This window comes from Phyllobates terribilis, unplaced genomic scaffold (genome assembly GCF_046119375.1).
Source record: "Phyllobates terribilis strain yellow unplaced genomic scaffold, ASM4611937v1 Scaffold_4__5_contigs__length_816908805, whole genome shotgun sequence".
NCBI classification, from domain to species: Eukaryota; Metazoa; Chordata; class Amphibia; order Anura; family Dendrobatidae; genus Phyllobates; species Phyllobates terribilis.
In genome coordinates, this window is record NW_027362764.1 from 126,393,020 (window position 1) to 126,415,878 (window position 22,859).

General features: G+C 43.9%; 1 protein-coding gene across 4 annotated transcripts in view; it reads left to right on the forward strand.

The window, feature by feature from the left end:
* XYLB (xylulokinase) overlaps positions 1 to 22,859 on the forward strand; it is a 452,351-nt gene that overhangs the window by 196,626 nt on the left and 232,866 nt on the right. The window lies entirely within an intron of this gene.

Below are 22,859 nucleotides of genomic sequence, written 5' to 3' on the forward strand. Positions count from 1 at the left end.
GTCGTATGGAGTCGGGAAGGAATTTTTTTCCCCAATGTGGAGCTTAGTGTTTGCCACATGCTTTTTTTTGCCTTCCTCTGGATCAACATGTTAGGCTATGGGTTGAACTAGATGGACTTAGTCTTCCTTCAACCTTAAAAACTATGTTACTATGTTACTAGCAGAGCTCTTCAAGTCTCAACTAGATAACCGGAGGGTGCTGCATTTCCCGTGCTGCAGCCAACAGCCACATCTATATCACCAAAAAGGTGGCCATAGAGGACCCAGGGGACAGAGAAGGTCCGTGGTCACTGGCTTGGGACACTGGGTGTGAGGTGCAGGGAGACGGCCAGAAGGAACACACAGAAAGGGGTCCCGTTACGTACTCCGGAGGTACCTGGGAGTTTGCTGAACCCCTCCCTGAGTAAACACAGGACGGCGTGGGAAGTTACCCTGGTCCTGGTAACTTGGAGTCTAAAAATCGTGAGTAAAACCCTGAAGACTGCACCCCACTGTCTCTGCGAATTATTAGTGCGCCATCATTCTCTGCACCACCCTGCACACCTACTTCATCTATAACATCCCTGCAACGCCCTGGAGCTAAGCTCTACCTGTGGAGAGCTAAACCAACTCTGCTGCATTAACATCAGCTCCAGAGGACCTGCTCCGCAGCGGCGGCTCCCTTTAGCCGCATACCACAGGTGGCGTCATGAACATTAACTTTAAAAACTAGAATCCCCTGTAAAATCCCCTTTTTATTGACCGCCCTGGGTCACGGACCGGGTCACCGCCACTATGACATCTCCCCTAGCAACGACCGGCCCGGCTACCGAGTACCCCACGGCCCAGGGGGCTCGTCAGTAACGTGGGACCCCCTATAGTTCCAGTGACAGATGATGGACCTGAGAGGGGGCTGGTTTTGTGTGGGATAAATTTTGGGTTTTATTGGTAACATTTTTGGGTACTTAATTTTCGATTCCTTCCAGAAAAAGACTGGATCGCCTTCTTGTGTTCTACGCTGAGCACTTACGTTGGGGTTTCCGTGGAAATTCCACAAAAATGCGATTCAGACGAAACCCACAACGGAACCACCCACCGTAATGAGGCAGATGGAGACACTTTGGAGTCTGTTTCACGTGTGCTCCGGTGGTCTCTATCTTTTTAGGCGAGCACAGATCTGTGGTGGTCCACACTTGTGCGCTAAAAAAATGCCTAAAATGATGGGACACCACCGCCGCTGCAGCTCTCTCCTATGGTGGCCTACACTTCTCTAATACTCCGAGAGCTGACAACAGATCAGGTGGAGGTGTTGGTCTGCGTCTTTCAACAAAATGTACTTTTCAGGTTATCCCCCCAGTACCCTCCATTATCTTCCCTTCTTTTGAGGCTCACACAGTCAGACTCTACCGGCCCTTCTCCCTGCGAGTTGTCTATCGCCCTCCAGGTCCCTCCCGTCAGTTCTTGGATCACTTTGCTGCCTCGCTTCCAAATTTTCTATCCTGAGATATCCCCACGATAATCATGGGAGATTTTAACATCCCAATTGGCGATCCTCTTTCCCCATCTGCCACTCACCTTTTATCACTAACCTCCTCCTTCGGCCTTTCACAGCTTGCTAATTCTCCTACACATGAGGACGGGAACACATTTGACCTGATCTTCTCCCGGCTTTGCTCAGTACATGACTTTACTAACTCTCCCCTTCCACTCTCTGACCATAATCTTCTTTCATTCTCTGTCAAGAACTGTGACTCTACTCAAGACCCCCCCACTTTCCACACTTATAGAAATTTAGGCGACATTAACACCCAGAAATTTATGAAAAAGTTGCAATCATCATTGGCCCCAATTTCCTCCCTCTCATGTCCCGACTCCGCATTTAAGCATTATAACGAAATAATGCTATGCGCCCTGGATGAAGCCGCACCTCCTGCACAAAAAACAATTCGGCATAGACGGTGACAACCCTGGCACACACCTCAAACACGTCTTCTCCAGTGGTGTTCCAGGTGTGCTGAAAGGCTGTGGAGAAAATCTAATCTGCCCGAAGATTTCCTCCATTATAAATTTATGCTGAAAACATATAACTCTGCGCTTCACCTCTCCAAACAAACCTACTTTAACAACCTCATAATCTCACTTTCCAATAATCCTAAACGACTCTTTGACACGTTTCATTCTCTCCTCAATCAAACAGCACAGGCCCCAACCACCGACCTCAGCGCTGACGATCTGGCCAATTATTTCAAAGAAAAAGTTGACCATATCCGACAGGAAATTTTCTCCCAATCCCCAAACGTTATGCATGCTCTCCCCCGCCACATTGTATCTTGCTCACTTTCTGACTTCGAACCAGTCACGGAAGATGAAGTGATCAGGCTCCTTGCATCTTCTTGCCCTACCACCTGCACCAGTGACCCTATTCCCTCACATCTCCTTCAGTCCCTTGCTCCAGCTGTCACCACTCACCTAACTAAAATTTTCAACCTCTCCCTCTCATCTGGTATCTTTCCCTCTTCTTTTAAACACGCCAGCATACATCCATTACTTAAAAAAAATCCCTTGACCAGAACTGCACGGCCAACTACAGACCTGTTTCCAATCTTCCCTTTATCTCTAAACTCCTGGAACGCCTGGTCCATTCCCGTCTAATCCGCTATCTTTCAGACAACTCTCTTCTTGACCCTTTACAATCTGGTTTCCGCTCTTTACATTCTACTGAAACTGCCCTCACTAAAGTCTCTAATGATTTATTAACAGCTAAATCTAATGGTCACTATTCCCTGCTGATTCTCCTGGATCTCTCTGCAGCTTTCGACACTGTGGATCACCAGCTCCTCCTCACTATGCTCCGCACTATTGGCCTCAAGGACACTGTTCTCTCCTGGTTCTCCTCCTATCTCTCTGACCGCTCCTTCTCTGTGTCTTTCGCCGGCTCCTCCTCCTCTCTCCTTCCCCTTACTGTTGGGGTTCCTCAAGGATCAGTCCTAGGCCCCCTTCTTTTCTCTTTATACACCGCTCCCATTGGACAAACAATCAGCAGATTCGGTTTTCAGTACCATCTCTATGCTGATGACACCCAATTATACACCTCTGCTCCGGACATCACCCCTGCATTACTACAAAAGACCAGTGATTATCTTTCTGCTGTGTCTAACACTATGTCCTCCCTCTGCCTAAAACTGAATCTGTCAAAAACTGAACTACTCGTATTTCCTCCCTCCACTAACCTACCTGTGCCTGATATTGCCATTTCCGTTTGTGGCTCAACCATTACTCCCCAGCAACAAGCCCGCTGTCTTGGGGTCATTTTTGACTCAGATCTTTCCTTCACTCCTCACATCAAATCACTCGCTCGTTCATGTCATCTACACCTCATAAACATCTCAAGAATCAGGACTTTTCTCACCTTTGACTCGGCAAAAACTCTTACCGTAGCTCTTATTCATTCCCGTCTGGACTACTGCAACTCTCTACTGATCGGGCTCCCTCTTACTAAACTCTCCCCTCTCCAATCCGTCCTTAACGCAGCAGCCAGGATCATATTCCTCGCCAACCGCTACACCGATGCCTTTTCCCTGTGCCAGTCATTGGCATTGGTTACCCATCCAATATAGAGTTCAATTTAAACTTATCACGCTTACCCACAAAGCGCTCCATGCTTCAGTACCCCCCTACATCTCCTCCCTTGTCTCAGTCTACCAACCTACACGTGCCCTCCGTTCTGCCAGTGACTTAAAACTAAAATCCTCCATAATCCGAATTTCCCACTCCCGTCTCCAAGACTTCTCGCGTGCTGCGCCAATTCTTTGGAATGCACTACCCAGGATAATTCAATTAATTCCCAATACCCACAGTTTCAAGCGGACCCTAAAAACCCATTTCTTTAGACTGGCGTATAGCCTCCACACACTATCTGTCCATCCCAGTTGTCCTTCCCAGTTTTCCCCCATATTAAAATCTTCTTCAATTTCAGGTTCATGCCAATCATGCACATAATAGCCTCGGTCAGGACTGCACACATACTGGCTGGCGACCAGTCCATGTATTATTTATCCTATTTAGTATATTAAGGCTGCATTATACAATATATGTACATTCTACCTTTTGTGTCTCCCCCATTTCCTCATAGACTGTAAGCTTGCGAGCAGGGCCCTCACTCCTTTCGATATGGGATATGCTTATTCTGTATTGTCTGTATAAGTCCCCCCTAAAATTTGTAAAGTGCTGCGGAATATGTTGGCGCTATAAAAATAAACATTATTATTATTATTATCTGACATGCCTGAACAGAGACCAGTCCAAAGGGACTCCATCAGCCTCATAAGTGAGTGACTCCTTCTGTTTTTTTTGTCTGAATTGCAGTTTGGGTAAATTTACACCGAAACCCCAACGTAAGCGCTCAGCGGAGAGCACAGGATAAATGTGAGCCAAGCCTTATTCTGATTTTTTTGGAGGCAGAATGAACAAATAGACAACAGTACAAAAATAGTCCTTATTTTTATTTTTCCATCGTTCACTGTGCGGTATAAGTGTTTAGGGGGATTTATTCTTCGAGTCGGTACAATTACACTGTTATCAGACTTTTATGGGTTTTTTTTAGGTTTTGTAGCTATCACACAGTAAAAATGTTTTTTTTTTCATCAAAAGTAGTTATTTTCGTCGCCATATTCTGAGAGTTGTAACTTTTTTGTTTTTTTTTGGTGAACAGAGCTATATGATGGCTTATTTTTTGCGGGACAAGTTGCACATTTTTGTGGTACTATTTTGGGGCACCTAGTAATTTTTGATTGCTTTTTATTCAGATTTTTCAGACACAGAATGAACTAAAACCAGCAATTCAGTTATTTTTAATTTTTATTTTTTTGCGCCGTTCACTGTGTAGTAAAAGTGATAAGACCGATTTGTCCGTCGGGTTGGCACAATTACAGCGATACCAGATTTATATATATATTTTTTTTATGATTTGCTATTTTAAACACTAAAAACAGTATTTTACAAAAAAAAAAGATTTTGATTTTGCATTGTCACATTCTGAGAGCTGTAACTTTTTTATTTTTTTGCCGAATGAGCCATATTATGGCTTGTTTTTTGCGGGACAGTTTGGCGATTATATTTATATATTTTTTTTTACATGCGACTTTTTGATCGCTTTTTATTCACTTTTTTGATAGTCAGTATGATGAAAAAGCGTAATTTTTAGTGTGTTTTTTATTTCTTTTTTTACGGCGTTCACCAAACGGAATAAATAACGTGATAGTTTTATAGAGGGGGTTGTTCCGGATGCAGCGAGGCCAATTATGTGCACGTTTTTTCGTCTATTTTTGTTGTATTACAAATGCTGCGTTTTGAACGGCGAAAGGGATTTTAGTGATTTGTGTGCACTTTTTATGTGTTTTTTTTTTACTTTTTTACATATTTTATTTCCCTTTTTTTTACTTTTTCACTAATTCCTACTGTGGGACATGTGTAATTTTCACTTTGATCGCTGGTCTCATACTCTGCAGTACCTCTGTACTGCAGTGCATGAGACCTGTCAGTGAGTCATGTCTGACTCACTGACTCTGCCTGTGAGATCCAGCTTATTGCTGGATCTCACAGGCCACCGTACCCTGGCATCATCACACGGGACCCGCGGTCTTTCGACCCCCTTGTAACCACTTAAATAGCGCTGTCACGATTGACACAGGTATTTAAGGGTTTAATTGGCCCTGATCGGCATCGATACCGGCCGGGGCTGATACTGCTGGTTGTCAGCACCTGGCGGCACTATTCACTTATGCTGCAGCACCATGAAAGACTAGTGCTGAGGCATAAGTACCCTTAAAGACAGCCATAAAAACTCATGTGAAAAAACGCAGTTGCTTTTAAGTGCCGAATCAAAGCTTTTCTGTACTATAAAAACGCTTCTTCAAATCTGCATCAAAAATGCATCAAATGAGGGGAAAAAAAGCATAAAAAATGCAGAAGAAAAGCAATAATCAGAGAGGATTGTTATTGTGTGGTTTGGTGCAGAGGATACCTGCAGATAAAAAGCAACAGAAAAAACTACAGCTCGTATCAGGGGCGTACATAGGAATCATGGGGCCCCATAGCAGAAGCTCTAATTGCCCCCCCCCCTCCCCCCCCAAAAAAAAAATAATTGTCGGGATCACCAAAGATCAGATCTCACAACTTTCCATCCTTTACATAGTAATTTTCCTCCTGCTGACGTCCTAGATCTCTCTTTCATTGCCCCATAAAGTGTGATGCCAATAAAAGGGCCCCCCAAACACAGTATGATCCCCCCATGGTGAATTCCTCCACATGCACAGTATGATGACCCTACTGTGCCCCACCTCAACTCCCAGGGCAAAGTATGCTGACCCCAACACAGTATGATCCCCAAACTGTGAGCCGCTAGAGAGAATGGTACATAATAAGGGAGGGTGTTATACATAATAAAAGAGGAAACTATATAACTAAGGATGGCGCTATACATAATAAGTGAGTACACTATATACTAAGGGACTGTGCTATACATAATAAGGCTACATTCCTGCATCTGTGTGCAGTGTCGGTGTGCAGCCCTGTTTTATTGACGCATTGAGCATGTCCTATTCTAATCCTCAAAATCGGATCAGAACAGGACATTCTCTGACCCTTAGATCTCATTCTCAGATCCGTGATTTTCATGGATGTGTGAATGGATCTATAAAACTGTACGAGTCCGTGGACCATCCGATAAAAAAATCTGGCAGCACACGGACATTTCACACAAATGTGAGAATGCAGCCTAAGGGATTTTGCAGACAACATTATCAATCCAAGTCACACAGTGCAGATATAGAATAATATTTACATCCAGGCAATTACCGCTGACGTCTCATCTGATCAGAATCGGTTTCTGCTGCTTCTTCTCCATCTGGTCAGACCTTCATGTCGACATCTCCCAGCCACGACTCGTCTTGTCACGATGATCTCCAGCCTAGAAAATAACAAAGTCACATATTGTATGCATACATGTGTCTCCCCCGCTCTGTGTAACCCCCCCTATTAATATACTATTAGCGACTTAGTATTCAACATATAAAGTGATAAGCAGCACTGTGCCCCCCATTAACTGTAATCTGCACCGGCCAATAATATAAATTATTCAGTCTCTGTGACTCTCCCCAATTAACTGTAAAGCTATGTGCACACGGAAAACATGCAAGGCTTCACAGTACAAGCAAAGTGAAACCCCCATAATTGCTCTCTCCCAGCACCCTCATCATTGCTCTCTCCCACCACCTCCATCATTGCTCTGTCCCAGCACCCCGTCATTGCTCTCTCCCAGCACCCCCATCATTGCTCTCTCTCTCAGCACCCGCATCATTGCTCTGTACCACTACCCCCATCATTGCTCTGTCCCAGCACCCCCATCATTGCTCTGTCCCAGCACACCCATCCTTGCTTTGTCCCAGCACCTCCATCATTGCTCTCTCCCAGCACCCCCATCATTGCACTCTCCCAGCACTCCCATCATTGCTCTCTCCCAGCAACACGTCATTGCTCTCCCCTTCCCCACCATTGCTCTCCCCAGCCCTATCAGCCCCATTATTGCTATTCCCAGCCCCATCATTCCTCTCCCCAGCCCCATCAGCCCCATTATTGCTCTTCCCAGCCCCATCACTGCTCTCCCTAGCCCACCATCCCATTATTCCTCTCCCCAGCCCCATCAACCCCATCATTCCTCTCCCCAGCCCCATTATTGCTCTTCCCAGCCTCATTATTCCTATCCCAAGCCCCATCATTCCTCTCCCCAGCCCCATCAGCCCCATTATTGCTCTCCCCAGCCCCATCAACCCCATTATTCCTCTCCCCAGCCCGATCAGCCCCATTATTGCTCTCCCCAGCTCCATCAGCTCCATTATTGCTCTCCCCAGCCCCATCAACCTCATTATTCCTCTCCCCAGCCCCATCAGCCCCATTATTGCTCTCCTCAGCCCCATCAACCCCATTATTCCTCTCCCCAGCCCCATCAGCCCCATTATTGCTCTCCTCAGCCCCATAAACCCTCTCCTCAGCCCCAATATTTCTCTCCCCAGCCCCATCATAGCTCTCCCCAGCCCCACCATCCCACCATTGCTCTCCCCCCACCTCCCCTCCCCAGCATTTCAGTAAAAAAAAAAAAAACTTACCTCAGCTTGCTCCCCTGCAGCATCCTCCTGGTTTCCGGCAGCTTTTTTCCTGAGCCAGGCGCGCGCTGCATGATGACGTCATCAAGCTGCACGCGCCTGGCTCAGGGAGGAAGCATTGGACGAACCCTCCAGCTCCGCTGCTATTCTCCTCCTGACAGCAGCGGAGCTGCACGGGTCGCTCCCTGACCGCCGCGTGCATGAAGCAGCTGCACCTTGTGGGCCCATTGGTGCAGCTGCATGGTGGGGACCTGGCGCAGCTGCACCGGCGACGGTATGTGTCCTCCCCCCCCCACCCCCCGGGGCACATAGCAGGCGCGTGGTCTGCCGCCATTGGCGGTACGCCACTGGCTCGTATCAAAAGTTCTGGCTGCTGCAACTATGGAGAAAAAATAAATCCACAGGTCCCATCCATCCTGGGTAAATGGTGCCATATTTAGGTCTTTATCCCTGGGTGGTCTGCTGGAATGTGCCAATTCTGACATCTAGTCCTGCCAAGATAAAAAGAAATAGTAAATGGGTGCAACAAAGGGGGCATGGAAAAAGTTTGTCGTTGGGCACATAAGAAAAGTTGGAAGTTATGGTATAGGCCAGATCACCTCCCCACCTAGGGAACTCCATACACATTAGACTGTCAGCCAATATCAGCAGGTTCAATCCAACTTCAGTCCAATGTGAATGGACACCTTAACAATCACACACAGCCATGGGCGTACCCACCGTGGGGCAGCTGCCCCCCCCCTAGAAGCAGGCACGCAAGCCGCACACCAGGGCCGGTGTCAGCACCCGTCAGAGCCCGCTCCCCCCCACTTGCTCAGGGCCCCGGCACAATACTTACCCCTCCCCGTGCCTCCGCAGCAGCTCCTGCATCCTCCGCGGCTGCTGCACTGTGATGTCTCAGGTCAGAGGGCGTGGTGACGTCTTTACGCCGTGCTCTCTCCTGAGCAGTCACAGCGCAGAGCGGGATGAGGCCGGCGACACTGGAGTCTGGAGCAGCGGCAGCAGGTGAGATGTGAGTATTTGATTTTTTTTTATTATATGGAGGCCTGTGGCAATATAAGGGAGGGGGGTGAGGTGGGGGTGTGTGACATCCTGCATGGGGCATTATAAGGGGGGGGTGTGACATCCTGCATGGGGCATTATAAGGGGGGGTGACATCCTGCATGGGGCATTATAAGGGAGTGGGGGGATGACATCCTGCATGGGGCATTATAAGGTGGGGTGACATCCTACATGGGGCATTATATGGGGGGAAACAGACTGCATGGAGCGTTATATGGGGGCCAGTATTCTGTATGGAGCGTTATATGGTGGTCAGTATCCTGCATGGAACGTTATATGGGGGCCAGTATCCTGCCTGGAGCGTTATATGGGGGCCAGTATTCTGTATGGAGCGTTATATGGGGGCCAGTATCCTGTATGGAGCATTATATGGGAGCCAGTATTCTGTATGGAGCGTTATAAGGGGGCCAGTATCCTGTATGGAGCGTTATATGGGGACCAGTATCCTGTATGGGGCATTTTATGGCGGCCAGTATACTGTGTGGAGCAATTCGCCAGTTTCTGAGCTATTGTGGAATTTACAATAGATATCACTCATGTAATGTAAGAAGTGAAATCTTTGCATTGTACTATATATATATTTCTCTTCGGTATCTGTGACCATGGCTTGCCCCCCTAGTTTTGAACCTGGGTACGCCCATGCACACAGCCATCAGTAAGAATTATTTTATTGCATAAAATAAAACTATTGTAAACAGACTGATCAGATAAAATACTTTAGGAAAAGTGTTACTGCGGCAAATGGATTTTAGAGCATTTTTTTCCATTAACTATTATATATGTGTTCCTAGCATGATGCAGGCGGGATTTATGTATTCCTTGTACATGTACAGAATGCCACCTAGTGGTCATACTAAGGTAGTAACTTGGTCCCTTGTGCTGATTTGGATGGTAGAGCATTTCTATCACATTTAGAGGGGTTTTACCACAAACAAAAGTTCATTTTAATCAATAGATCTTGAAATATTAATCTCCACAATTGGATGTGTTTAAATAAAATGTTCCTGTGCTGAGATAATCTTATAAATGTGCCCCTGCTGTGTACTGTACTAATACGCGTCTGTGCCCTGGGACTTAAGAGCCTGACCCATATTAGTATGTCATGGCGATCGCGCGCGCACACAGGCTGTGCGGGCGCGATCGCCGCCGGGTATCAGCTGATTGTCACAGCTGACACCCGGTACTATGTGCAGGGAGCGGTCCCGCTCTGCTCCCGGCACATTATCCACCGCAATGCTGCTATCTAAGTCGATCGCAGCATTGCGGTGGCTAAGGTGAGGTGATCGGAATACTCACCTCCTCTTCCGGCCTCCAGCGCGGTCTGCCGCGGCTTCCCGGGTGTTGACATGACCAAACAATCTTCTCACTGTGCAGCGCTGACAGCCTGCATAGAACAGGGATGGTGCTCCATTACTGTGCTATGCAGGCGATCAGAATAAAAAAAGTGAAAGTCCCATAATGGGACAAAGTGAAAAAGTAAAACAACTGTAAGAAAGTGAAAAAAAAAAATAGTAAAAATATTAAAAAAAATATATATATATATAATCCACCATACTTAAAAATATAATGTACCCATCAATAAATTTTATTATGAAAAAAAAAGAGCAAACAATAAAAGTACACAGGAATAACCTGACCTATAAAATTGTTCCACTAGTTAACCCCTTCAGTGAACACGGTAAAAAAAATAAATAAAAAACGAAGCAAAAAACAATGCTTTATCATCATACCGCCAAACAAAAAATGGAATAACACGCGATCAAAAAGACGAATATAAATAAAAATGGTACAGCTGAAAACGTCATCTTGTTCCACAAAAAACAAGCCCCCATACAGCTCCATCATCCGAAAAATCTAAAAGTTATAGCTCTCAGAATAAAGCGATGCAAAAAAAATATTTTTTTCTATAAAATAGCTTTTATTGTGTAAAAACGCCAAAACATAAAAAAACTATATAAATGTGGTACCGCTGTAAACGTACTGACCCGAAGAATAAAGCTGCCTTATCAATTTTACCAGACGCAGAGTAGAATAAAAAAAAAAAATTCCTGAATTCATAGAATCATAGAATCATAGAATGGTAGAGTTGGAAGGGACCTCCTGGGTCATCTGGTCCAACCCCCTGCTCAAAGCAGGATTCACTAAATCATCTCAGACAGATGTTTGTCCAGCCTCTGTTTGAAGACGTCCATTGAAGGGGAACTCACCACCTCTCGTGGCAGCCTGTTCCACTCATTAATCACCCTGTCAAAAAGTTTTTTCTAATATCTAATCTGTGTCTCCTCCCATTTAGTTTCATCCCATTGCTTCTAGTCTTTCCTTGTGCAAATGAGAATAAAGATGATCCTTCTACAATGTGACAGCCCTTGACATATTTGTAGACAGCTATTAAGTCTCCTCTCAGTCTTCTTTTTTGCAAGCTAAACATTCCCAAATCCTGCAACCGTTCCTCATAGGACATGGTTTGCAGACCAGTCACCATTCTGGTCGCTCTTCTCTGAACTTGCTCCAGTTTGTCTATGTCTTTTTTAAAATGTGGTGCCCAAAACTGTACACAGTATTCCAGATGAGGTCTGACCAAAGAGGAGTAAAGACCGATAATGACTTCACGTGATCTAGACTGTATGCTTCTGTTAATACATCCCAGAATTGTATTTGCCTTTTTTGCTGCTGCATCACACTGTTGACTCATGTTCAGTCTATGATCTATTAGTATACCTAAGTCTTTTTCACATGTACTGTTAGTTAGCTCTATTCCTCCCATTCTGTATATGCTTTTTTCATTTTTATTGCCCAGATGTAGTACTTTGCATTTTTCCCTGTTAAAAACCATTTTGTTGGTTGCTGCCCACTGCTCCAGTTTATTTAGGTCTTTTTGAATCCTCTCTCTCTCTTCTCTAGTATTAGCTATCCCTCCTAGCTTTGTGTCATCAGCAAATTTAATCAGTTTACCCTCAATTCCTTCATCTAAATCATTGATAAATATGTTGAACGATACAGATCCCAGGACGGAGCCCTGTGGTACCCCACTTGAGACATTCATCCAGCTGGATGTGAAGCCATTTACAACCACCCTTTGAGTCCGATCACTAAGCCAGTTATGAATCCACCTAACAGTTGCCTGGTCCATTGCATACTTGGTCATTTTTTCAATAAGGATGGTGTGAGATACTTTGTCAAATGCTTTGCTGAAGTTAAGATATACTATATCTACAGCATTTCCCTGATCCACCCAGTCAGTGATTCTGTCATAGAAGGAAATTAAGTTAGTCTGACATGACTTGTTAGTTACAAACCCATGCTGACTCTGGTTAATCACTTCATTCTTATCCAGGTACTTACATACATGTTGTTTAATAATTTGTTCAAAGATCTTTCCTGGTATAGAAGTCAGACTCACCGGCCTATAGTTCCCTGGGTCCACCTTCTTCCCCTTTTTGAAGATAGGAACAACATTTGCTCTTCTCCAGTCTTCTGGGACTTCTCCTGTTCTCCAAGAATTTTCAAAGATTATGGAGAGTGGTTCTAAAATTTCTTCTACGATCTCCTTCAGTACTCTGGGGTGTAATTCATCTGGACCTGGAGACTTGAACTCATTTATGTTAGCTAAATATTCCCTCACAATCTTTCTGTTTACAGATAACTTGGATTCCTCTATTCCTTTAAAAGAACAGTGAAGATCAGTTGATGTTACATTTTCTTTCTGAGAGAAAACAGATGCAAAATAGGAGTTAAAAAGTTCGGCCTTCTCAACATCCTCTCTTACCATTTCTCCATTTTCATCCTGTAAAAATCCTATAGCATCTTTGACTTTTCTTTTACTTTTGACATTGTTCGTATTTGTTCGTATTTGTTTATTCTGCCTCCCAAAAGCTGGAATAGAAAGTGATCAAAAAATGTCACGTGCCTGAAAATGGCACCAATAAAAACGTCAACTCATCCCGCAAAAAAACAAGCAGTCACATTACTCTGTCGGCCAAAATATGGAAAAATTATAGCTCTCAAAATATGGCGATGCAAAAACTAGATTTTACAAAATATGTGTCTTTTAGTGTGTGACAGCTGTCAATCATAAAAACCCGATATGATTCTGGTATCTCTGTAGTCGCACCGACCCAAATAATAAGGTCGTCTAATCACTTATACCGCACTAGGAACGGCGTAAAAAATAAATGCTGGGGTTGGGGTTGTGCTGTTAGGGTTGGGTTAGGGTTGAGCTTGGGTAGGGTTAGGGTTGGGCTTGGGTAGGGTTAGGGTTGGGGTTAGGGTTGTTTGTTTTTTTTCAAAAGTAAAAAAAAAAAACGATATGGCAACTAGTGTTGAACGCCAGTGCTCGCTACTTGAGTTTGCATCGGGTGCTCGGGTATGCATTGAGTATCGCGGGTGCTCGAGTCTCCGCCCCATACGCTTTGCGGCCAAAAACAACTCGCAGAGATTGCCTGCCATGCACGAGCTATCCCCGCATGTTTTTTTTGGGGTGTCTAATAACCGTGAAACATGTGGGCATGTGAGAGTGTGAAATGTGACAACAGCTGGGGAGCACTAGGACTCTGTGACTTTTGCCTGGCTGAGCTGAAAGGAGGGGCAGTGCTAGAAGCTGTGTGTATTCTAGAAGCATCTGATGTGTGAGTCTAGACAGGAAGTCTGGGAGAAGGAGCTGCAAGAATCTTTACACTCTTCCCTTTGGAGTTTTGTTTACCCCTTTCTCTGTTTTAAGGACAAGTGCTGATCTGGGGAAGCTGTGTGGCTCTGTGGAGTGTTGTGGAAGTCCATGCTGAGTGGATTTTAGACTTTGTGCTGGAGAAGTCCTGTGTTGAGTGATGAAGGGACTTAGAAACCCATTTCTGTGACTGAGCATGCGGTTTGTGTACTGGATAACAGTAAGAGACTTCGGGAGCAAAGAAGATTTCTGGTGTCATTTCCACTGAGAGGATATTGACAAGACTTTGTGAAGAGATCTTCCCAGACCTTAATCTGAGACTACAGGACTAAAGTCCCCGGCGTGTGGGCTCGGCATCCGCCTACAAGACAAGGAATTTTTGCTGTTTTGTGAACTTTGTTTTTGGCGCCAAAGTTTTCCGGGACTAGCTGCAGCCACCGCGATTCACAGGCCTGTGATAGACTGCATCTGAGGTTAACGGTACCATAACTTTAAGATATCCGGATATCCTGATAATAAGTGTATAAGAGCAATTGATATAGTTTCTTGCATTATTATCGTTTATAGTGGTAGAATTGTATGGAGTGTGCCATCTCAGGGGGTCCCCATAGACCACCCTCACTAGACTGACTCAATATTTAGGTAAAATTGTTCCAGTTCTCTATAATAATTCACACAAGCTGGAAACCTTGAGATTGGCACATTGATTTCAGCTCTTGCTGATTGTGTGTAGTTAGTAGAGATAGTGTCCCAGGTAGAACCTGAGACTGATTCTTTCAATACTGAATTTTAGTTTAATCCCTGTTTTAGTAAAGAAAGTGTTGTTTACTTCCCGTCTCTGTCTCAATTTGTGACTCACTGGATCTCTCTCGGACCTCCGGTCATTACTGGCATGTCACTCGAGCTCCCGCGATACATGGTGCATACCTGAGTACCCGATACAAACTCAAGTAGTGAGCACTTGCGCTCAAGACTAATGACAACTTATTCAATATGATGACCTAATGTTATCAAATTCTGTGTCGTACCTCTGGGTTCAAAATGTTCACTATACCCCTCGATAAAATCCTTGAGGGGTGTAGTTTCCAAAATGGGGTCACTTGTGGGGGGTTTCCACTATTTAGGCACATCAGGGGCTCTTCCAAACGCGACATGGCGTCCGCTCTCGATTCCAGCCGATTTTGCGTTCAAAAAGTCACACAGTGCTCCTTCCCTTCTGAACTCTGCCGTGCGCCCAAACACTGTATTTTCCCCACATATGGCATACTCAGGGGAAATTGCACAAAAGTTTTTGGGGTCCATTTTCTCTTCTTACCCTTGTGAAAATAAAAAAATTGGGGCTAAAACATAATTTTTGTGGAAAAAGTTGGATTTATTTATTTTCATGGCTCCATGTTATAAACTTCTGTAAAGGACTTTGGGGTTCAAGGTGCTCACCACACATCTAGATAAGTTCCCTGAGGGGTCTAGTTTCCAAAATGGTGTCACTTTGTGGGGGGTTTCCACTGTTTAGGCACATCAGGGGCACATCCGCTAATTATTCAAACAAATTTTACATTCAAAAAGTCAAATGGCGCTCTTTCCCTTCCGAACCCTGCCGCGCGCCCAAACAGTGGTTTTCCCCCACATATGGGGTATCTGCTAACTCAGGAGAAATTGCACAACAAACTGCATAGTGCAATTTCTTCTGTTACCCTTATGAAAATGCAAAAGTAGGGGCTGAAAAACATTTTTGTGGGAAAAATGTGAAAATTTTATTTTTACGGCTCAATATTATAAACTTCTGTGAAGCACCTGGGGGTTAAAGGTGCTCACCACACATCTAGATAAGTTCCCTGAGGGTCTAGTTTCCAAAATGGTGTCACTTGTGGGGGGTTTCCACTGTTTAGGCACATCAGGGGCTCCCCAAATGAAACATGGCGTCCGCTAATTATTCAAGCAAATTTTACATTCAAAAAGTCAAATTGCGCTCCTTCCCTTCCGAGCCCTGCCGTGCGCCCCAACAGTGTTTTTTCCCCACATATGGGGTATCTGCGTGCCCAGGGGAAATTGCACAACAAATTTGGGGGTCAATTTTTTCCTGTTACCCCTGCGAAAATAAAAAAAATTGGGTCTAAAGTAACATTTTTGTGAAAAAAGTTAAATGTTCATTTTTTTCTTCCACATTCCAAAAATTCCTGTGAAGCACCTGAAGGGTTAATAAAGTTCTTGAATGTGGTTTTGAGCACCTTGAGGGGTGCAGTTTTTAGAATGGTGTCACTTTTGGGTATTTTCTGTCATAAAGACCCCTCAAAGTGACTTTAAATATGATGTGATCCCTAAAAAAATGGTTTTGTAAATTTTGTTGGAAAAATGAGAAATCGCTGGTCAAGTTTTAACCCTTATAGCTCCCCAATGAAAAAAAAATTTTGGTTCCAAAATTGTGCTGATGTAGAGTAGACATGTGGGAAATGTTATTTATTAATTATTTTGTGTGACGTATCTCTCTGATTTAAGGGCATAAAAATTAAAATTTTGAAAATTGCAAAATTTTCAACATTTTCGCCAAATTTCCGTTTTTTTCACAAATAAACGCAAGTGATATCGAAGAAATTTTACCACAATCATGAAGTACAATATGTCATGAAAAAACAATCTCAGAATCAGGGGGATCCGTTGAAGCGTTCCAGAGTAATTACCTCATAAAATGACAGTGGTCAGAATTGTAAAAATTGGCCTGGTCATTAACGTGCAAACCACCTTGGGTTGTAAAGGGGTTAAACACAGCCAATTGTGGAAATTATTATTATTTCAAGATCTATTGTTTGTGGCAAAACCCCTTTAACATTGTTCCTATCTGTGTGCAGCAGGTTATATAGCAGGTGTATTCATTCATTCATCCAGTACTAGTGTTGAGCATTCCGATACTGAGTTAGAATTATAGAATTATAGAATGGTAGAGTTGGAAGGGACCTCCTGGGTAATCTGGTCCAACCCCCTGCTCAAAGCAGGATTCACTAAATCATCTCAGACAGATGTCTGTCCAGCCTCTGTTTGAAGACGTCCATTGAAGGGGAACTCACCACCTCTCGTGGCAGCCTGTTCCACTCATTAATCACCCTAACTGTCAAAAAGTTTTTTCTAATATCTAATCTGTGTCTCCTCCCATTTAGTTTCATCCCATTGCTTCTAGTCTTTCCTTGTGCAAATGAGAATAAAGATGATCCTTCTACAATGTGACAGCCCTTGACATATTTGTAGACAGCTATTGTCTCCTCTCAGTCTTCTTTTTTGCAAGCTAAACATTCCCAAATCCTGCAACCGTTCCTCATAGGACATGGTTTGCAGACCAGTCACCATTCTGGTCGCTCTTCTCTGAACTTGCTCCAGTTTGTCTATGTCTTTTTTTAAAATGTGGTGCCCAAAACTGTACACAGTATTCCAGATGAGGTCTGACCAAAGAGGAGTAAAGACCGATAATGACTTCACGTGATCTAGACTGTATGCTTCTGTTAATACATCCCAGAATTGTATTTGCCTTTTTTGCTGCTGCATCACACTGTTGACTCATGTTCAGTCTATGATCTATTAGTATACCTAAGTCTTTTTCACATGTACTGTTGCTTAGCTCTATTCCTCCCATTCTGTATATGCTTTTTTCATTTTTATTGCCCAGATATAGTACTTTGCATTTTTCCCTGTTAAAAACCATTCTGTTGGTTGCTGCCCACTGCTCCAGTTTACTTAGGTCTTTTTGAATCCTCTCTCTCTCTTCTCTAGTATTAGCTTTCCCTCCTAGCTTTGTGTCATCAGCAAATTTAATCAGTTTACCCTCAATTCCTTCATCTAAATCATTGATAAAGATGTTGAACAATACAGGTCCCAGGACGGAGCCCTGTGGTACCCCACTTGAGACATTCATCCAGATGGATGTGAAGCCATTTACAACCACCCTTTGAGTCCGATCACTAAGCCAGTTATGAATCCACCTAACAGTTGCCTGGTCCATTGCATACTTGGTCATTTTTTCAATAAGGATGGTGTGAGATACTTTGTCAAATGCTTTGCTGAAGTCAAGATATACTATATCTACAGCATTTCCCTGATCCACCCAGTCAGTGATTCTGTCATAGAAGGAAATTAAGTTAGTCTGACATGACTTGTTAGTTACAAACCCATGCTGACTCTGGTTAATCACTTCATTCTTATCCATGTACTTACATACATGTTGTTTAATAATTTGTTCAGAGATCTTTCCTGGTATAGAAGTCAGACTCACCGGCCTATAGTTCTCTGGGTCCACCTTCTTCCCCTTTTTGAAGATAGGAACAACATTTGCTCTTCTCCAGTCTTCTGGGACTTCTCCTGTTCTCCAAGAATTTTCAAAGATTATGGAGAGTGGTTCTAAAATTTCTTCTACGATCTCCTTCAGTACTCTGGGGTGTAATTCATCTGGACCTGGAGACTTGAACTCATTTATGTTAGCTAAATATTCCCTCACAATCTTTCTGTTTACAGATAACTTGGATTCCTCTATTCCTTTAAAAGGAAAGTGAAGATCAGTTGATGTTACATTTTCTTTCTGAGAGAAAACAGATGCAAAATAGGAATTAAAAAGTTTGGCCTTCTCAACATCCTCTCTTACCATTTCTCCATTTTCATCCTGTAAAAATCCTATAGCATCTTTGACTTTTCTTTTACTTTTGACATACCCCCAAAATCCTTTTTTATTGCTTTTGACATGTCTTGCAAGCCTTAATTCATTGTCAGCTTTAGCTAACCTGATACGTGCCCTACAGGATCTGCAGACTGCATTATAATCTTCTTTAGATATGCCTCCCTCTTTCCATGTAATAAACATTTCTTTCTTTCTTTTTAGCATGTGTTTAAGTTCTGTGTTCATCCATCCTGGTTTCTTAAATGCTTCCCATTCTTCCTACTTTTCGGGATTGTTAACGATTGTGCTTTGAGAATCTCATTTTTAAAAATTTCCCATCCTTCCTGGACATTTTTGTCCTTAAGGACATCCAGCCATTGGATCCCTCCTATTCTCTTTCTGAGTCTCTTAAAATCTGCCTTTCTGAAATCTAACCTTGAAGTTTGAGTCTTCACATGTCTTCCTCCTCTAGTTATCCAAAATTCTATAATAGCATGATCGCTGCCTCCTAGCGTCCCAGCCACCTTTACCTCCTCAACCATTTCCTCCCTGTTTATAAGGATTAGATCCAAAGTAGCAGATCCCCTTGTTTTCTCCCCTACCTTTTGGAAGATAAAGTTGTCAGCAAGAGAGGATAAGAATTTGCTTGACCTGTTAGTTTTACTTGAGAGAGATTCCCAACAAATGTCTGGATAGTTGAAATCTCCCATGACCACTACGTCATATTTTTTGGAGAACTTGGTCATTTGATACATAAAGAGTTCATCCATATCTTCAGCTTGCCCAGGTGGCCTGTAGTAAATGCCTACAATGGTGTCCTTTCCGTTGTTCTCTCCTTGTATTCTTACCCAAACAGTTTCCACAGAACTCCCAGTCTCTGAAGCTTCAATCTCTGTGCAGATATACGCTTTTCTAACATACAATGCGACACCTCCTCCTCGTTTATCAAGTCTGTTTCTTGCAAATAAGTTGTATCCTTTTAGCCTTTTATTCCAATCATGTGTATCGTCCCACCAAGTTTCAGTGATTCCAATGACATCATATTCCTTTTCCTGCGTTAGTAGTTCCAATTCTCCTTGTTTGTTGCCCATGCTTTGTGCATTTGTATAAAAACATTTTAGTTTGTGATTGGTTTCTCTTCCTCCCATATTTTTATTATTTAAATTGTTTTGTCTTTGTTCTTCCTTTCCACTTCCAATAGCAGAGATCTCAATAGTATTTGTCAGCTGTATGGCTTTTTCTGGCCTTTTGCTTCCCTTCCCACATTGTTCTAGTTTAAAGCTCTCCTGATGAGTGTAGCAAGGCGACTTCCAAATACATGTTTTCCAGTCTTCGTAAGGTGCACCCCATCTCTAGCAAGTAGTCCATCGTATAGGTAATTCATTCTGTGATCCAGAAATCCAAATCCTTGTTGACGGCACCATCGACGTAGCCAGTTGTTCACCTGTAGAATCTTATTCCACCTCATTGTTCCATGGCCATCCACTGGGAGGATGGATGAGAAGACCACCTGCGCTCCCAATTCTTTCACTTTCTTGCCTAAGTCTTCAAAGTCACTGCAGATGGTTTCCAGATCCTTTCTTGCGGTGTCATTTGTCCCCACATGTATTAGCAGGAATGGGTAGTGATCTGTAGGTCTGAAGAGTCTTGATATCCTGTCAGACACATCTTTAATTTTTGCTCCTGGAAGACAGCACATTTCTCTTGAGGTTATGTCTGGTCTGCAGATAGCGGCCTCTGTTCCTCTTAACAGGGAATCCCCTATGACCACCACTCTCCGTTTTTTCTTCACAACATTCTTCTTTCTCCATCCAGGAGGATTCTGAGGGCTTACAAGGTTATTCATTGCTGGCAAAGTCTTATTTTGCTGTATTTCTTCAAGGTTCTCCTGCGTGAGAGCCTGGTACTGGTTCCTGAGCAGTATGGGTGCTGACTGCCTCTCGATCCTCCTGCTTCTGTGGGTCACATGCTTCCATTCCTCTGTTTCATCAGGTGCAGTTCGAATTTCTTCTCTTTCTGAATCATGAAGAGATAATTCTGCTCTGTCTAAGAACTCTTCACCTTCCTTAATGATTTTCAAGGTAGTTAACCTCTCTTCTAGATTTCGCAACTTTTCCTCCAACAGGGACACAAGCTTGCATTTCTGGCATGTGAAGTTTGGCTTTTCCACTGGCAAGTCTGTGAACATGTAGCAGGATATGCAGCTCACCAAATGGCTCCTGAACTCTTCCATGTTCTTACTGTTAATGTTCTGAAAACAGTGAAAAAAGCTTAAAAAAAAAAAAAGCTTCAAAATGCGGCGCGCGGTTTACCGATGCCCTCTTTTCAGCTCCAACAGCCAAAATCCAGTGTTCTTTGAGCTCGCGGAGACTCTTCACTTACCCCAAAATGCAGTGGGAATATGCAAATTATCTCCTCAGGACTCCTCCCCTGGTTTACCGATGCCCTCTTTTCAGCTCCAACAGCCAAAATCCAGTGTTCTTTGAGCTCGCGGAGACTCTTCACTTACCCCAAAATGCAGTGGGAATATGCAAATTATCTCCTCAGGACTCCTCCCCTGGTTTACCGATGCCCTCTTTTCAGCTCCAACAGCCAAAATCCAGTGTTCTTTGAGCTCGCGGAGACTCTTCACTTACCCCAAAATGCAGTGGGAATATGCAAATTATCTCCTCAGGACTCCTCCCCTGGTTTACCGATGCCCTCTTTTCAGCTCCAACAGCCAAAATCCAGTGTTCTCTGAGCTCGCGGAGACTCTTCACTTACCCCAAAATGCAGTGGGAATATGCAAATTATCTCCTCAGGACTCCTCCCCTGGTTTACCGATGCCCTCTTTTCAGCTCCAACAGCCAAAATCCAGTGTTCTTTGAGCTCGCGGAGACTCTTCACTTACCCCAAAATGCAGTGGGAATATGCAAATTATCTCCTCAGGACTCCTCCCCTGGTTTACCGATGCCCTCTTTTCAGCTCCAACAGCCAAAATCCAGTGTTCTTTGAGCTCGCGGAGACTCTTCACTTACCCCAAAATGCAGTGGGAATATGCAAATTATCTCCTCAGGACTCCTCCCCTGGTTTACCGATGCCCTCTTTTCAGCTCCAACAGCCAAAATCCAGTGTTCTCTGAGCTCGCGGAGACTCTTCACTTACCCCAAAATGCAGTGGGAATATGCAAATTATCTCCTCAGGACTCCTCCCCTGGTTTACCGATGCCCTCTTTTCAGCTCCAACAGCCAAAATCCAGTGTTCTTTGAGCTCGCGGAGACTCTTCACTTACCCCAAAATGCAGTGGGAATATGCAAATTATCTCCTCAGGACTCCTCCCCTGGTTCCGATACTGAGTTCCGTTACTTTTAGAATATCGAATACCGGAATCGGAAGTTCCCATAATGCCTGCGCTCTGCAGTGTCTCTGAAGGATGACAAGCTGGATGGCAGCGCTCAGCTTACTGTACTTTTCATTTAGTGTTAAAGGATTTATTAAAAAAAGTAATAGTGGTTTCATGCACCGTCTCTTTAAAAAAGCCGGCCGGCAATTCAGCAGCGGCATACACTGGTACCCGACAATTTACAACAGAAAGAATAGAGCATCACACATAGATTAGATAGATAGAAACATGTCAGTCACATATATAAGAAGTACAGTGACAGTGTTGCTTACTGTACTTGTCATTTAGTGTTAAAGGATTTATTAAAAAAAATAATAGTGTTTTCATGCACCGTCTCTTTAAAAAAGCCGGCCGGCAATTCAGCAGCGGTACCCGACAATTTAGAATAGAAAGAATAGAGCATCACACATAGATTAGATAGATAGAAACATGTCAGTCACATATATAATAAGTACAGTGATAGTGTTGATTACTGTACTTGTCATTTAGTGTTAAAATAAAGGATTTATTAAAAAAAAATTTGCGTGGGGTTCCCCGTAATTTTAGTCTCTAGCGGAGGTTAAGCAGACGGCTGGGGCAGATGTTTGAAGCCTGGGAAGGGGGTAATACCCACGGAGTTTCCCAGGCTACTAATATCAGCCCCCAGCTGAATACCTAGCCTTTACTAGCTATTAAAATGGGGGACCCCCCCAAAAAATGATGTGTGGTCCCCCCTATTTTAATAGCTAGCAAAGGCTAGGCAGACAGCTGGGGGCTGATATTAATAGCCCAGGAAGGGTGCCATGAATATTGGCCCCCTCCCAGGCTAGAAACACCAGCCGTCAGCCGCCCCAGAAATGGCGCATCCATAGGATGCGCCAATTCTGGCACTTAGCCTCGCTCTTCCCACTGCCCTGTAGCGGTGGCAGTGGGGTAATAGGGCTGGGGTTGATGTCAGCTTATAATGCCAGCTGACATCAAGCCCAGGTTAGTAATGGAGAG